At 38.6% G+C, this 17,927-nt stretch overlaps 1 protein-coding gene across 7 annotated transcripts in view; it reads left to right on the forward strand.

The window, feature by feature from the left end:
* ZNF277 (zinc finger protein 277) overlaps positions 1–17,927 on the forward strand; it is a 123,123-nt gene that overhangs the window by 69,039 nt on the left and 36,157 nt on the right. The window lies entirely within an intron of this gene.

The following is a 17,927-nucleotide window of genomic DNA, read 5'->3' on the forward strand; positions in this document are numbered from 1 at the left end:
CTTATGACTAATCACAACATCCCATCTTTTTACCAACTTTATACTTTGTCAGAGTAGTAGATTTGATGAAAGTGAGTGTTACGGCAGCTTAAAAGAAACAAAATATGATGAAATTGCAGTCAGTGTATACATACATTCATGTTCATTGAATTCCTGCTTAACTAGATGATCATACAAAGAAGCACAAGGCATGGTTCATGTCATGAAAGAGTGTACAATCTAGAGAAAAACCGCAAACATGTGTTCTTGGGAATGGAGATAATGATAGAATGTAGGACTTGTGAAGATTAAGTGAGATAATGCTTGTGAAATACTTACGATAGTATCTGCTATGTAGAAAGCACTCAATAAATGTTGCCAGTAATACAAATAACAATATATTGTGTCTTAACAGTGAGATGGATTTGGGTATTTGGAGAGTTGTAGAAAAGGGAGGAAAATACATATGGATCTGTATGTTCAAGGTATATTCAGGAAAGTTAAGTCTGATCTGAAAGATTTTGGGAGGAGTGTGAGATAGGTTTGAAGAGGTAAGACGAAGCTAAATCATGGAAATCCTTTGGTGCCAGGATTGACTTTCTAATGAGAAAGACCCATTGATGTCTCTTCATTGCCCATGAGAGTGAAATGAAGAAAAGATGATAAATGTAGCTGTATAAAAATCCATTTAAAGCTGGCAAGTTCTGACTACAGACCAACTTGGAGATGTGGAAAGAAGCTAACAATTACTGAGTGCCAGCCATATGCCATGCCTTTGCATTAGATCCTTGCTTCATAGCAACCCTGTGAGATAGCTGTTAAATGCTGTTCTACTGATGAGGAAACTGTGGCATAGAAAGATGGTTTTGTCCAGGAGCACTTAGTGAATGAGAAGCAAAGCTGAGGCTTTAAGCTAAGTGGTGTGCCTAATACCTGCCTTTTTAAGCCATGCCACGCCATGCGAGTCTAGTAGTTATTTACTCTGCTTCCCACAACTCTTGTACTCTTTTTTATTCTAGGCTGATAGTTGCTCTGTCCTGGATGCTCATTATCTTATAGGTCTGTGTAGGGAGGGGATTCAGGCTAGGATTGGACTTTCAGGAAAGCAGAGGAGGCTTACAATAGGCTACCACTGGGAATGGTGGCTAGAAGATCAACAAAAAGAAAAGATTTGCCAAGTAACAGGAAGACAGGCTGAATTTGCAGTCAGACATTTCATTGTAATTTTATGCTTTGTAGTGTGGAAGTAGGAGGTTGGTGTGGGTGATCTTTCTTTGGGAGTTGGCAATAATGACAGGATGTCTCTCTTTTTTGTACAACGAGCTCTACAAGTCAGTAACAGACATTTCCAGAAAGAAGTCCAAATGATCAAATGAACCAGTCTTCAACAAAAGTATCAAGTTAACAAGATTTGAGAACAATAACACTAAATGGTGGCAAGAGTATTAAAGGACAAGCACTTTTTCAGCCACTTAAAAGAGTGTGAGTTGGTGTACCATTCCTGAAAGGCACTTAAATGTAGTTTAAACCATTTAAATTGCTTCATGGTAATGGGTATATAATCCGGTCTGTGTTTTTCAATGAACTCAGCTCAGTGTCAGTAGGATCTCAAGTCCGTGAGAGAGGACCCTCAAACTAGAGTGGCATTTGCTCTCCTGATTTGCATTAGTGATGACTTGCATAGGTATCGTTCATATGTACTCTCTCATTTGGAACTCTAGGGAATTCCCTGGCGGTCCAGTGGTTAGGACTCTGTGCTTCCACTGCAGGGGGCACAGGTTCAATCCCTGGTCGAGGAACTGAGATCCCGCAAGCCACGTGGCATGGCCAAAAACAAATTTTAAATAAAAAGTCATTTGGAACTCTAAATAAAGGATTTAGTGTAAATACCTGTGTATGATTTGCTGTTAATTCAAAATGACTTTGTAATTTCTTTGAGGTAGGAATTATGTCTTATATTTAAATATCCTTCATTAGCACTCACTATATTGCTAAGTTCACATTGGTGTTTTTTCCAAGCCCCATTTTTTGGGGGGTAAAAAAATCTGTTTCTGTGTGAGTGGCTGGAGGCATATAGAATCTAAATGATCCACTTTTTCCATTCTTTTTTAGACCTCACTGGTTCCTTGTGACATTTATGAGATGTGTCTGAGTTCCCAGTTTTCTTTTTGAAGAGCTTGATTCCTACTTGACACTTTTTGAAATTTTTCATCTGTACTCTGAAGGTGGAACTACAGAATTAGGAAAGATTCTTGAGGGTTTGAATAGCTTGTATACCTTCCTCCCTTTTAGCTTCCTTCTTTAAAAATATTCCCTTGATCCCATCATTCTACCTTAATCTCCTCCAGTGGTTCTTTTCCCTCTTTCCTTTTAAATGGGTAAGTTTTCCAAGGTCCCCCATCCAGGGGATGCACTCTCATCAATACCACTGCTATGCTGATGGCTTAAATTTTGGTCCTGGCACACAGCAGGCAGTCAGAGTAAATATCCATTGATTGGTTCATCTCCAGCTTTCTTCCTGGCTTACCTCTAAACTCCAGTTCTAACTTGCATTATGTTGAACTTTTCCATATGAATTTTCAATCAACACCTTAATTTTAATGTGCCTAAAACTGAACTTATTTTTTTCTCTACCAAAATTTGTAGTTTGCTTGTTTCCCTTTTCTTATATAATAGTACCACCATTCCCCTGGTCACTCAGTTTGGAAATTTCTGGAATCATCTTTAACTCATCCCCATACCTAAGTCATTTGTCAAGTCCTATCAGTTCCACCTTTGAGTCCCATATACATCCTTTTCTTTGCACTCCTAGTGCCTTTTACCTTGTAGGTGGAATCACCTCTCTAATCAATTGGCATTGCCTCCAGAATTTTAATATTAAAATACATAGCAGATCATTTTACTCTCCTAAAATCTGCAGTGGTCTTTTTCATCTACATATTCTTAAGCTTTTCTGGGCTCAAACTGCATTTCCAGTATCTTTTCCCATTTTTTCTTTCAATTACCCAGGGTCCAGTTTATTCATTTATTTAATAAATATTTATCTTTCCCCAGACACTGTTCTAAATTCTGTTGATATAGCAGTGGATGAAGTAAGCCACAGCCCCTGCCCATCTAGAGATTGTACTCTCCTGAAAACACTACTTGTCTCACAGTTACTCGTTTGTTAGGTGGTTTCAGGAATCTGCGTCATCAATCAGGAATGCCAGCCCCACCTGTGTAAATAACATACGCCTCAAGACATTGTTCAAATACCATACTTTCCACAAAAGCTTCCTGATGCCACCAGTCAGAATTAATAACCTCTTCTAAGCTCTATTAATACAGTATTTTACTTGGCTTTTCAATTATAGTTAGTTGTTTAAAAATCTTTCTTTCTTACTGGATTAGATGCCTCTTAATGGTTGGGACTGTCATGTTCAGTTTTGTATCTTCTCTGAGCCTTGTTCATAAAGTATTAACTTAAATTTGATCCTGGAGTATTTGTGTGGCATTTCTATAGAGCCGTATAGTCAGATCTCCCTGATTTAAGGAAGAGAGGTGAAATAACCGAGGCAGACATCTTTAATCATGGGTTACACTTTTCACACTTTTCACATAAGCATAAAAAAATACTGGTTTTTACATTTGCCTACAGTAGAAGATAAATGGCAGTCATAAGCTCCCAGAGCAAGATATAACTTTTAATTAAACTGGGACGAGGGGAAACATCTATTTAGCTGCATCAAAGTGGGTTTTTTTAATCACTATTATAAATGTCAGCTTGAGAGATCATTCATGACAGCTATAAATATTTTATGAAAATTTTAACCTATATAACAATTTGATCCTCTAGAGAGAAACAGTTTTTTTGTTTTTTTTTTACTGCTACTTCATATATCCCACCTCCCCCAACAATAAAACAACAAAATGAAATTACCTATCTCCCACTAACAAGATTATTCTCCCTTGTGCCACTTTTCTGTATAGATTTCAGAGATTTTTAATAAAAGATCAAATTATATCAGTGACTTATAAAGTATAATGTTATACCTTTCCTGCATAATTCCTAGCTTTGTAGCACAAATTTTCTAATTGCACCTACAGTAACTTTCCCAAATATAAGATGATGTTTCCCATTGAATGTAACATTATTATTAACAGTGCAACAAAGATCAAGTTAGCTAGAGTGTCCACTGAGTAATATTAACCTTCAGATTAATTAATGTTTTCATTTAGGAAACAAATGTAAACCCAGTCTGAAACAATACTAAACTGAATCCTAAAGTTTACCACTTTGAACTTCTTCAACAAGAACTTAAATTTTGCATGGCATTTTTTATATACATTGGCTCTGTGAGATCACTAAGGCAATATCATTATCTCTGTTTAGATGGAAAAACAAGTTTGAAGATATTAGGAGATATGCTCAAGGCCACAGTTATATAATGTATTAAATAGGAAGGGAGGATCTCAAACTCCTGTTTTCCAACTCTAAGCACCATTTCTCTATCGGGATTCTTTATCAAACTGGATCTTCCTTCTATAAGCAAATGTGACATTTTCAAAATAGTCAGTTTTTAGAATTAATAAAAATGGATGAACAGGACATAAATACATATGTAAACAAATAATAGTGTTCTGTTTCCATTGCTAAGAATTTTTTTCATCTACTTATTATCTTAGGTCAGTCATAGATAGGAATTTCTTATTCCTTTGGGCCTAAGCTGCCTATATTTTCTTTTAACACTTGAAGATAGTGTGTTTTTGGAGTTGCCTCATCTTTAGAGAAACATAGGGCTATACCTGAGCTTGAGTTTAGCCAGCCAGTAAAATACTTCCTCGGACAGATAATACTATACTGATCCATGCCATACTGATAGCTTCTCTTTTCTTCAGTGTAAATTATTTTGCAGTCTCCCATAGCCACCTTTCCATTTTTAAAAGTCCTCATCTTCTTGCCTAGGCTGGATTCCTTTTTATCTTTAATACAAATAGAAATAAGGCTTTTCTAGCTCTCACGTGTTTAACTCTTGCTTTTTTTGTTCTGTATTTCAACTTCTCTTTTTTTTATTGTGATGACCTATTCCATGTAAATGAGAAATCTATATAATTTTTTTCTCCACTAGTTAATTTGTTAAAGATGTTCGGTCTATTCTGTTTCTTCCTTACTCTTCAAAAGCCACCTCATGGAGATTCAAAGTAGGAGAAATATACTGACTGTGTATCCTGTGTAGCAAGCAGATGGTAATTGCCTTTATCATTGCAGTTTCAAAAAGGGTAGGATGGGGCTTCCCTGGTGGCACAGTGGTTGAGAGTCCGCCTGCCGATGCAGGGGACACGGGTTCGTGCCCCAGTCCGGGAAGATCCCACATAACGTGGAGCGGCTGGGCCCGTGAGCCATGGCCACTGAGCCTGAGCGTCCGGAGCCTGTGCTCCGCAACGGGAGAGGCCACAAGAGTGAGAGGCCTGTGTACCGAAAAAAAAAAAAAATGTTAGGATGTACTGATACCTTTCAAAAAGGTGAGATATTATCTCATGGATTTGGGGGAGTATATCATCATCCAGTTAAGAAATTTCTCTCTGGCTTTTTTGTTTTACTGTTTTTCTTTAGTCATTGACATGTGTTTTCTTACTCATTTAAGATGTCTTGATATTGCCATAAACTTAAGTTTCCCTCATCTCAAAATGCTGAGAACACTGGGTTTTATTGTATTTTAAGAAACCATATTGTGTCATTGATAATCTTGTTTTAATACAGTTATTCCTGCCTCTACATGCAACTCATCCTCGTGTTTCTTTGCCCTACGCCCAGTCTTTCTCCCAAGAACTTGGAGGAAACCTGTGGAAAAGAGCTGGATCCTTTTGTGTCCAAGGCTCCCAGGGACTTAGCCTTTAAAACTTCTTTAAAATTTCAGCTATTTTCTTCCTACTTGCCCTTTTCGTCTCATGCTCTGCCAAAGGTGAAATAGTTCTTAAGTCCCTGCCTCTCTTCAGAGAGCTTGTCACCTTTTGGAATTCAATTTGTCTTTTTGCCTTTTTTTTTTTTTAAGATTTATTTATTTTTATTTATTTATTTAGGCTGTACCAGGTCTTAGTTGTGACACGCAGGATCTTCTTTGCAGCATGCAGGATCTTTTAGTTACATCATGCATGCAGGACTCTAGTTCCCTGACCAGGGATCGAATCCGGGCCCCCTGCATTGGGAGCACAGAATCTTACCCACTGGACCACCAGGAAAGTCCCTTGTCTGGTTACCTTTTGAGTTCAGCTTTTTGGAGTCAAAATAAGTTGTGTGGGGCTTCCCTGGTGGCACAGTGGTTAAGAATCCACCTGCCAGTGCAGGGGACATGGGTTCAAGCCCTGGTCCGGGAAGATCCCACATGCCGCAGAGCAACTAAGCCCATGCACCACAACTGCTGAGCCTGCGTTCTAGAGCCCACGAGCCACAAATACTGAGCCCATGTGCCACAACTACTGAAGCCCACACACCTTGAGCCCATGCTCCACAACAAGAGAAGCCACCGCAATGAGAAGCCCGCGTTCCACAACGAAGAGTGGCCCCCGCTCACCACAACTAGAGGAAGCCTGCACGCAGCAATGAAGACCCAACGCAGCCAAAAATAAAAATAAAATAAATTTATTAAAAAAAAAAAAAGACAAACATGATTGGCACAAATTTATCCCAGCTTAGCTTATAGCTACAACAATCAAAAGTTGCATGAGGGCTTCCCTGGTGGCGCAGTGGTTGAGAGTCTGCCTGCCGATGCAGGGGACACGGGTTCGTGCCCCAGTCCGGGAGGATCCCACGTGCCGCGGAGCGGCTGGGCCCATGAGCCATGGCTGCTGAGCCTGCACGTCCGGAGCCTGTGCTCCGCAACGGGAGAGGCCACAACAGTGAGAGGCCCGTGTACCGCAAAAAAAAAAACAGTTGCATGAAACTCAAATGGTCAACAATAGGGCAATGCTTTAATAAGTTACAGTTTATCCATATATTGTAGTATAATGACAGTAACCCCTGCTCGCCGCAACTAGAGAAAGCCCGCACGCAGCAACAAAGACCCAATGCAGCCAAAAATTAAAAAAAAGTTGTGTGTGGGTTTTTCTGTTTGTTTTTCTAGGGTTTTTTATTATCCACCTTTTTCTCATTGTAAGGATATTCTCTTGTGGCTTTCCTCATCCTAAGCAGAGTGAAATTCTTCCTCCTTCTGCTTTAATTAATATCTTAGTGATTAAGTGCCACTTTTGGTTAAAGTAGATGCTTTTCCTCTTTTCATACAATTCAGAAAGACATATACATACATATGTATCTGTCTACTAAAAGAAACAATTGGCTGTACTAACTAGTTGTCGTAAATAAATTCCAAAACCTGTTATTGTTTAGTGTCTAATCTTGGACTTTTGACCAAGGTATCAGTGAATATTGTATCAGTAAATTACCACATTTAGTTACCTTGGTATACATTTTGCTAGAAGTTTGTCTTTGGAGTATATGCCAGCAAATTATGTCAGTCACTGTCAGGTGTTCTTTGAGTACTTTCCTGACAATCCCCCACTCACCCACCCAGTCAGGGCTAGGCAACTGGTGACACCTTCCTTAAAATTTAATCCATGTTAAAAATTGTGACCATGATAAATGAAGTACAACTTTGGAGGCTAGTAATTGGTGTTGGGAGGGTGAGGTAGGGATTTAAAACGATTTTTCTGGGGGACTCTTTTGTCTGGTGTGTGGCTATCCCCTTGAGTCATTTTTGACAAAGAATTAAATGACTTTCCATGTCAACTCCAGTCCACGTTTAGGACTATGCAGTTTTTATAAGAGAGTGTCAACTCAGATGTCTCCTGGTTACATTCTAAGTCCAGTGGCTCTGCATCCAAGTGAGAGCTTAGAAAAGTAACATTCCAGCTACTTGACTGGAAGGACAAAGTCAAGAATATTATCAACCGATATTTATAAAAACGATGTTCAGGGAAAATTGTTTAGGGAAGTTCATAATTTTTCTAGGAAATCTTAAACTCTCAACCTCTAATCAAGAGGAAGCAGGTATCTGTATTGCATCATGACAGTTCTTATCCCACCCCTCTGTGTTGCTTTCACTAAGTTTTGGGATATGCTTTGGCACGAGAGACAGCTTTGGAGAATCAATATGAGAAACAGTCCATCTTGTTTGGTCTATTTATTCTTGGTATATTGCCCATTATATCACATAGTATACTTATTTTCAATGACTTCTAGCTTCCCAGTGTTAGGCCAGACTTCACAAGACTATCCTCACTTCAAACATCAGCCACAAGTTGGGGGATCCCCAGGCCGCCTTCACTTCTGACCAGCTGGCTACAAATTCAAGGGGTTCCCACTAACACCCTCAGTTTCATTAATTTGCAGTAATGACTCACAAAACTCAGGAAAGCAGTACATTTATGATTACAGTTTTATTGTAGAAATAGGTCCAAATCAGAACCAGCCAGAGACATACATAGGGTGAGGTCTGGGAGAGCCCCAAACACAAACTTCCATTGTCCCCAGGGATGTATTGCCCTTCTGGCACATCCGTGTGTGTCATACACACAGTATTGGCAACCAGGAAAGCTTACCTGAGCTTTGGTGTCCAGAGTTTTTAATGAAACTTCATTAAGCTTGATTGATTGACTAATTGACCACATGGTTAAACTCAAATTCAAGTTCCCCTCCCCTTCCTGAAGTCAGACTGATATCCTGTGGCTCAAAGCCCTAACCCACTAATCATATGGTTGGTCTTTGTGGCATGGCAGTCCCCATTCTGAGTTATCTCATTAGCATAAACTATCAGGTGGAGTCAAAGGGCCCACCAGGAATAACAGAGACACTCCAGCCACTCAAGAAATTCCAAGGCTTTAGAGGTTATCTCCTAGGAACAGGGGACAAAGCCAGCCAAATTCTTTGTTACACAAACTCCTGTCCATCTGTTTCCCTCATCTAAGGAAGCTGATAGCCAAATTTGAGGCCCACCTATAAGTGTGAATGTGTGGGTTTGGGTGTGTATATACGTGTACACGTATACTTCTTTTTATTTTTTATCTTTAATTTATGTGCCCATCCCACATGAATTTTTCTTTCTTCCTTTACTCATTTTTATGCTACATTGTTTTGTAATCACCTGAAATACTTAAATGAAATCATTCCAGATACCTCAGAGATAATACATGGTTCTAGAAATAGAAAGCAGGAGGAATAAGGAGTTCTACTGCCCTTCTGTGGAGCCTTTGGTCCACTGCTCTACCTTTATTAGGGAGATGTGTTGTGTTCTTTATTGGAGGAGGGCAACTGGGCTCCTGGACTGAGAATTCCTGGCAGGTTCTGCCATGCTGCTGCCTTTGAGCTAGGTTGGGAGGGAACCTTCAGAGTGTGCGATTTTCTCTCATAGTCACTCATACAGCCATTTAGCCAGGAAACTATTGTGAATCTAATATGTCAGTATCAATAAAATGTTTTTGATATCTGTAATTAATAACATCAGCCTTAGTTTTACTTCCTTATGTTAATGCAAGCTGTTTCCATTGGATTTGTCATTTAAGCATCAGTTTTTTCTTTCCTGTGTACAAATACTTATAAATTGACATTTTCTAAATTACTTTTTCCCAAAATGGATGATTTTTATAATTTCCAACCTAACTCACAAATTTCATTTTCTACCTATATGTCAGTCCCCTGTGACGGTGTTGCATGCCATCTGCTATGTCTGCTGTTTCATTAATGTTTCCTCTGCTTCGGCTTATGAATAAAGATAAAAGACTATGCACTGACCCCTTTGCTACCATTCTTGACATTTTAAACCAATTACATAAACATACAGCTTGTTATTATGACTCTTTGCCTAATACCTCAGCTGTATTCTTACAGCTATGGTTTTTATCCAAGCCTATTTTGTAATGAAAATTTTATCTGATTTCGTCAGCTGCTTTGAGAAGTTCCAACGTATAACATCTGTGACGTTCTCTTCATCCCTCTATTCTGTAAATCCATGAATAAAATCTAGTCTATCTACCTAGCATGGGATTTTTTAGAAAAATAAAAGCACAAAAATGGTGGCTTGGATTTGCACATCTTTGTGATGCTTTCTATGGATTGTTCTCCTAATATTATATTTTTCTGTTCATAAGTGACTTCAAACATATGCTATGATTAATCCTATCAGATACCAAGCTTAAAGGAAGAAAGGAAGGAAGGGCAGGAGGAAAGAAAAAAAATTTGTTCTTGACTGCCCAAGTGTCTTCCACCCAGTTTCTTCCTCACTAACGCGTGATCAGCAGCAATCAACATGTGTGCCACAGAAGGAGGAAATACAGAATCATTAAAGCTCAGTGTTGTTTTGTCACATCATACCAAGTTAGCAGCAGTGGGAATAAGGGTGGAGGGACATAGTGGTGATGTGGCTCTCTTTTACCTAGATCCCTCCTGACTGTTCAAGGGGTCTGAGGAAGTAGAGACCATAGGAAACAGAGCACTTCCATTCAACAGTTATTGCTTACTCCTGTCGGTGAGGCACAGTAGGGACTACAAAGATGAACCAAGCAGTTCTGCCCCTTGGCAAGCTTTTTATCTGGTGGGGTACATTACATAAAATTAGTAAAATTAACAAGGTTTTCCTAGCAGTCATCCATATACTTTAGAAGACCATTATTGAGTTGGGAAAAGTTTCCCTTTACCAGACTTCAGAGCCTAAGTCCCAGGCTGGTTAGTTATTTTGTGGCTTATGATTTAGAGAGTGGGGGAATCGGATGGATGAAAAAAAGATTTTTTTTAAGAGGAAGGGGAGGGGGACAAAGATTTGGCAGCAGGGCACCCAGCAACCAAATGAAATGTGTGAACCGATGATGGTCTTGGTGGGAGTTGGGGAAGAGAAGAACATTAAAAGACATTCTTGGGACAGTTGAGGAAATTTAAATATTGCCTGGATGTTACATACTATTTTGGAATTATTATTGATTTTCTTAGGTATAATGATAGTGGCACCATGGTTGTATATAGGAGAAAGTCCTTATTAGAAGAGGGATGCTGAAGTATTTGAGTGAAGTGTAATGAGGTCTGCAGCTCACTCTCTTACTTTCAAATGATTCAACAAAACAGAAGATGTTTAGTGGTAAATATATATGTGTATAGTGTGTGTGTGTGTGTCTGTGTTTGTGTGAAAAGAGAGGGAAGCGGTGGTGAAATGTGAACAATTATTGAATATATATATTGAGTATAGGAATGTTCATTGTACTAGTCTTTCAACTTTCCTGTTTGTGAAATTTTTCATAATAAAAAATGGTAAGAAAATAAGAGACACTGACAGAGTTACATGACTTGAATAGCTTCCAGGTTTACTAACTCGTTTGGCATATCCTGACATAACTGTCAGCAAAGCCAATTTCAACAAATAAATGAGAACTATCTTCTTAATTTACTGAATTGATTACAACAGGATGATGAAAGCTATTATAGGATATAATAGTTGCAGAATTAAAATAATTTCTTTTTCATCTTCACATGATTTATTTTATGTATAAGTAAAATTTCACTAAAAGTATATCTATATATTTCTTGTTCCTATATTAAGAAATAATAATTTCCTATTTTATAATGTACAGACAGACATTTCATAGAGTAGGCTTTATTAGAGTAGATAAGAGGGAGAGTGTGTTGCCATTATTTTATTTCTTAATATGTTTAAAGAATAAAACAATAACATTCTACTTCAATATACTTAGTTTCCTTAATTGTTGGATTTAATAATTATCATTCTAGTTCATTTCCTTATCTTGACTTGCATCTCCTGTTTCTCTCAAAAAGTCATCTTAGAAACATGAATTGATAATTATGCTTTTAAGATATATACTTATTAAAAGTATATATACTGTATTAAAATGAAAGCATTTAAGTGAAAAAAAGTAAAAACTTGTTCTCCAAATTCCTATCCCATAGCAATCTAAAATTCTGTATGTAACTCTTAATATTTCTAAAAATTACAAGTTGTGAGTTTTTTAAAAAAAACAGCTACTTTAGAACTTTTAAATTAATAACCGTAATAAATACCATTTTTTAGGATAGTTTACATATACAGTAGGCTATTATCTTTGTTTAAATAAATACCAACTTACTATTGCTGTGGAAAGCTCTCCATTTTATAGTCTATATGAAGTGCCAGTCCTATATGAGTAAGAGATAATCAATTGTTTTATAAACTCGTCTCCTTTGAGAATTTCATTCTGATTTTCAGGAGAGCATTCACATTTGTAGTGTGTATGTTGTTGCACTGGGGGTGTAAATGTAGTTATCATGTATTATTAAGAGTCTACTCTAATAAATTGTGTACATGTGACATAAAGAAGCTCCATGTTCTCTTAGTAGAGATGGTTGGGACATAGTTTTCTTGAAGACCAAGCAATGTAGATGTCTGTGGAACACTACATACTGTGGTGGCAAAAGAAGATACTTCTAGCACAGAAGTGGTCAGGGTCAGTCCACTTTATGATTTGTAGAATGTTTCAGAAGCAATTTAGAGATCACCAGAACCTAAGTCCTAGAGAAGTGGCATGCTTAAGGCCACACTTAGAGCTAGTTAGTCACAAAACCAGGACAAGAATACACATCTCCTGAGTCCCCATCAGTTGTTGTTCCCACTCACCACAGAGATGTAGTGTTTGAACTGAGCTCTGAAGGATTAGGGAAGAGAACTCCAGTTGGCAAAGGTGGGTGAAGAAAAGAGAGAACAGTTACTCCAGACCATTGAGTGGCCTGAGGAATCACAATAAGTAATTGAGAACTGCTATTGAGAAGAGTAATACACAGATTATAGCAGATGTTCTTGTTTTTCCCTGTAACAGAGTTTATATGGAGAAGCAATGCAAGAGAAGGCTTTTAGAAACCTAGAATAGAATCAGGTACAAAGCAATGTGAATGCCATTCTAAAGATTGTGGATTTTATTCAGTAGAAAACAGGGAGCTATTTCATGTTACTTTAAGTACCAGTTCTAATTGTTTCACTTTCAGATATAGTCATTACATATTTATATACTAGGGGTTTTTTTTTAAGGTCCATTTACAATCAGATTTTGACTTCCATCTCTCTGGACATGCTTTGGATAAACATACTTTTTAAATGTGTGTGTACAGGGAAAGTCTTTCCTATAAATCTGTCCATCTGGTATCTGGTAACCTCAGTAGATCCAAATAGCACAGAGGACAGAAATCAGAGAAAAAGCATCCCTATGAGGTAAAAATAACTTCCACAAAGCCCATCCAAATACTGGGAGCTCCTCTTTCTCAGATACCAAACAAATTTGACTTAATTTTATCCGTAGAATTTGATTATCTATTTTTCTTTAGCTGGATTTTAGGAATTCCTATAATCTTGTTCTAGTTTAAGGAGAAAAACAGGAGGTCTATGCAGAGGATAGCAAATGAAAAGGAGGTGTAGATGGCAGAGCCAGTTGGTGGGTGCAGAAGTAGACTCACTGACAGCGATGACCATAAAAGAGTGAGAAGGAAGGCCAACCAGAAGAGCACAACAGTTAGAGTCATTTGTAGGGACAAAGAGATCCTGAAAGTAAATTGATACGTTATAGCACAATATAGTAGTAATTGTTCATAGCAAGGACCCTACATCATACAGAAAAGGTTAAATCATATCTCAAGTTTTGAAAGTAGGGAAAACATGAGAGGTGTCTTGGAAACCATTTTGTGTAAAACTATTAACCCTTTAAATACCAAATTAAAATTTCTACGATCAAGAAAATCAACTTAGCCAGTATACCTCTTTTTATAATTGTCAGAAATAAGGCATGATCACATTTGTATATATTATCTCTCCTGTTATTTTACTGTGTTCTAAAGCCTCAAATGCTGAGAAGTAATCCATCTAAGACATCTAAATGAAGTTTTTGCGTGGATATTTTGTAAGAAAAATTTTTATGTTGCCCTACCTTTCCAGATATCTATCCCCTGGATTCTGAACTTGTTTGTTCACTAAATAGAAAGGTTATTGTTATATGCTATGTGTCTAGATATGCTACAGTGGGTACGTTCTGAGGAAAAAAAAGCAAATGTGGTATCCGGATATGGCACCAAGTAGCTTTGTAGCTTTAAACAGGTCACCCTAACATCTCTTTGTAGGGAGTTAGTCCGTAGTTTCATGAGGTCCCTTTCAGTTCTCAAATTCTAAAATGCCAGTACTGAGCAGCATTGGTCAGAAGGAAATCTTACTGGAGAGGTTAGATGTGGTTAGTAGAAATAGAATATGTTAATGGGGAGACAGGAAAATAGCCAAGAAGGAATAGGTAGAGTATTCATGTTATTGCAACGACAAGAGTCAAATATGGCAAGAATACAAGTTGGAGCTGAACAGTTGCAGCAGAGAATCCAAAGCTGAACTGCCTGGTGGCCATGTCCATTTTTCCCAATTATAGAACTCTTTCTTACATTGATGTTATTAAAATGAGAAAAGTCTTATGCAAATGAAATAAACAGAAAGCAGAGGTGAAACAACAAATGGTTTAAGTAGCTCCCCTTGGCAGAAGGTCTGGGAAAGAGTTTAAAAAGAGTTTGTGCAGTGAACAGAAGGCAGATCGTGAAAGAATGAACTTAGATAAAAATGAAAGGAGTTGTATGGAACCTGCCAGAATAGGGACGACACAGGTACTCTAGAGCCCTTGTCTCTAGGTAGTGCAGATAAACTAGCAGAGAATTCACAGTGCCACCTCATCACCATATGAGACAACCTCCAGAATGCGAACAAAAGAACAGCGTGGTTTTAGTTACTTGCCATTAAAAAGTGGCTTCTTGGGGACTTCCCTGGTGGCGCGGTGGTTAGAAATCCGCCTGCCAATGCAGGGGACACAGGTTCGAGCCCTGGTCCGGGAAGATCCCACATGCCACGGAGCAACTAAGCCCATGAGCCACAACTACTGAACCTGCACTCTATGAGCCCACGTGCCACAGCTACTGAAGGCTTCACACCTAGAGCCTGTGCTCCGTAACAAGAGAAGCCACCGCAATGAGAAGCCCACGCACCACAACGAAGAGTAGCCCCTGCTCGCTGCAACTAGAGAAAGCCCGCACACAGCCAAAAATAAATTAATTTTTTTTAAAAAAAAGTGGCTTCTTGCTTTAGTGCCCTGTCTACTCCATGCTCCTTCTAATTCACCAAAATGTAAATTAGGCTCTCCTAAGAAGAATCAATTTATACACAACTTCAGGTGTCTACACTCAGGTTGTGCAATTCAGGGTCAACTGATAAAACTTAAATTTGGCCAAAGAAAACTGTAGATGGCTCAGTATCACTCTGGTTTAGACTCACAAATCTGTTATATTTGTGCTGAGTCAAAACCAAGGAAATATTAAGTTGAATAAGATTTTTCTTTAGCCAACTTTGGGTTATATCATCACCAGCCTGAGAAATATGAGATGATGATTTTTAATAAGCATTAACAGGTCTTGTAGGCTGAAAACAGGAGCAGACAGAGAAAGTATTGCTCAGCCTTACTGTGGGATGTTTATAGTGATCTTTATCAAGAGCTTTATTGGGTTTTTGGTTTTGCTGCTACCAAAGTTGTAAATATAGGGCTCTGAAGCGTGTTTTCTTTTTTAGTCGAACTATACGTTTATAAAAGTTCGGTTTTCCTTTAATTTGACTTTTACTGTCACTTTCAGTTTTTATGTAAGATTCACTTAAAAAGCAGTAATTCCCTGGTGGCGCAGTGGTTGAGAGTCCGCCTGCCGATGCAGGGGACACAGGTTCATGCCCCGGTCCGGGAAGATCCCGCATGCCACGGAGCGGCTAGGCCCGTGAGCCATGGCCGCTGAGCCTGCGCATCCGGAGCCTGTGCTCCACAACGGGAGAGGCCACAACAGTGAGAGGCCCGCGTACTGCAAAAAAAAAAAAAAGCAATAATTAAAATTGTCTGATACATCAACCTTACTCCCTTTATTTCTTTTGCTTTTATCTATCCACTTGCTGCCAGCATAAAGCCCTAAACTTCATGAAGTAAACAGTGTTCTTTTATATTTGCTGTGTGCCTGAAGTGTTGAGCAAGGTGTCTCCATTCTGTATGTCAAAGCTCCAACATATTCCAGTGCTGTAATTTCCAGAATCTTCACAGACCCTGGCAACTCCTTTGTAAAGTCTCACAGATTCTGCCCTATACATGTACAGCTCAGTATTTGGACCAAGGTAAAAAGAATCCCAGTCCAGGTTTCTTGAGCTCCTCCTCTGCAGCTCTCTTCTTTCTAGTACCTTGTCCCACAAATTCCCCTTGCTTTTGTATCCTGAATGCCAGTCTTTTTTTCCTTCTACACCGAGTGAGGTAGATACATAACCTTCATTTGGGTTTAACTTCCCTATGTTGCAATTTGGAAAACACTACCCAACAGAAAACTGGCAATGTATTATTTTTTTTTACTCATCAATCACAGCCATGTGCTATTGTCCATTTTCTTTTTGTGTGGTGGAGGGGGGAGGCTGTGTTGGGTCTTCGTTGCTACGCGTGGGCTTTCTCTAGTTGCGGTGAGCGGGGTCTACTCTTCGTCATGTGTGGGCTTCTCACTGTGGTGCATTCTCTTGTTGCGGAGCACAGACTTCAGGCACACAGACTTCAGTAGTTGTGGCACGTAGGCTCAGTAGTTGTCACTCGCGGGTTCTAGAGCGCAGGCTCAGTAGTTGTGGCGCACGGGCTTAGCTGCTCCACGGCATGTGGGATCTTCCTGGACCAGGGCTCGAACCTTTGTCCCCTGCACTGACAGGCGGATTCTTAACCACTGAGCCACCAGCGAAGTCCCTATTATACATTTTCTGAAAAAAGATAAGATATATGAAGCAATTTGTTTTACAGTAGTTTACAAGGGGAGGAGAAGTGTTATATCCATTATTTCATCATGGCTGAAACCAGAAGTTGATTGAATTGATTTTTATCCTGGCAGCTTCTTAATTTTTTTCTTCAGTGGATTAATAATTCTAAATGTTTGGTGATACATTTCCAGAAATGCCACATAGAATTTGTTAAGCTTCTAGAGACAAGCTCATTTTTTATGCTGTCCTACAGATATTTACAGAATCAGCAATAAAGTTTATGAAGTTCGTGTTTTGAGCTTCATGTTATAAGAATAGCTGGAGAGTCATATGCAGGTGTAAAATAAGAACAGCATAAAGACTTTCTTTTAATTTCAAAGAGTTTTCATATCCATTTAGAAGATAAAAGCAAGCAAAAGAGATGATGGTAAAGCAAGTTACCAGTTATTGGGGAATTGACATCAGGTGAGCTCATTAGTTACCAGGGAAACCAGTAGAGAGGCACACACCTCAGCGCCCCTTTGATGAGAACAATCACTAGCTGGGGCCTGGGGCAAGTACACAAGAAGGTCAGTCATGTGCATAGGGTATAGGTGAAGCAGGCACTGGTTGGTCAGGGGATGTACAGAGAGCAAGAGAACAGCCATCTTGAGTGGCTTGACCATACACATGCACAATTTGAATTCTGTACATAAATTTCTGATTTAATCCTATAAACAATGCTATGAGGTAATATTTTCATTTTCATCTTAAAATTGAGAAAATTGAGTATTAAAGATGTTAAATAAAATATTGAGTACAGGTGAGAGCCAGATTCAAATCTAGTTCTATTTGATGTTTCAGAGTCTGAGCTCTTAACTATTGTAGTCCAGAAATGACTACATGGCAGAAATGGGGATCAAGTTGGACCTTAAAGAACAGTTAATATTTATAAGAGTGAAAAAGCAAAGAGAAATAAAATTACCTCATGGAAAAACAATGTGTAGAAGAACCACCATGATTAGAATAGGGTGTTACCAATGTAAATTTTAAATTATTAGAGTTGGAGAGTAACAGGATAATTGTACATGAAAATAATTTTAAGAAGTTTTTCTAGCAACAAAAGAGAGGATGGATATGATAGAAAAAAAGGATTGAAATAAGGCAGACCCTCTAAGAGACTTA

Source organism: Stenella coeruleoalba (genome assembly GCF_951394435.1).
Source record: "Stenella coeruleoalba genome assembly, chromosome: 9".
NCBI classification, from domain to species: domain Eukaryota; kingdom Metazoa; phylum Chordata; class Mammalia; order Artiodactyla; family Delphinidae; genus Stenella; species Stenella coeruleoalba.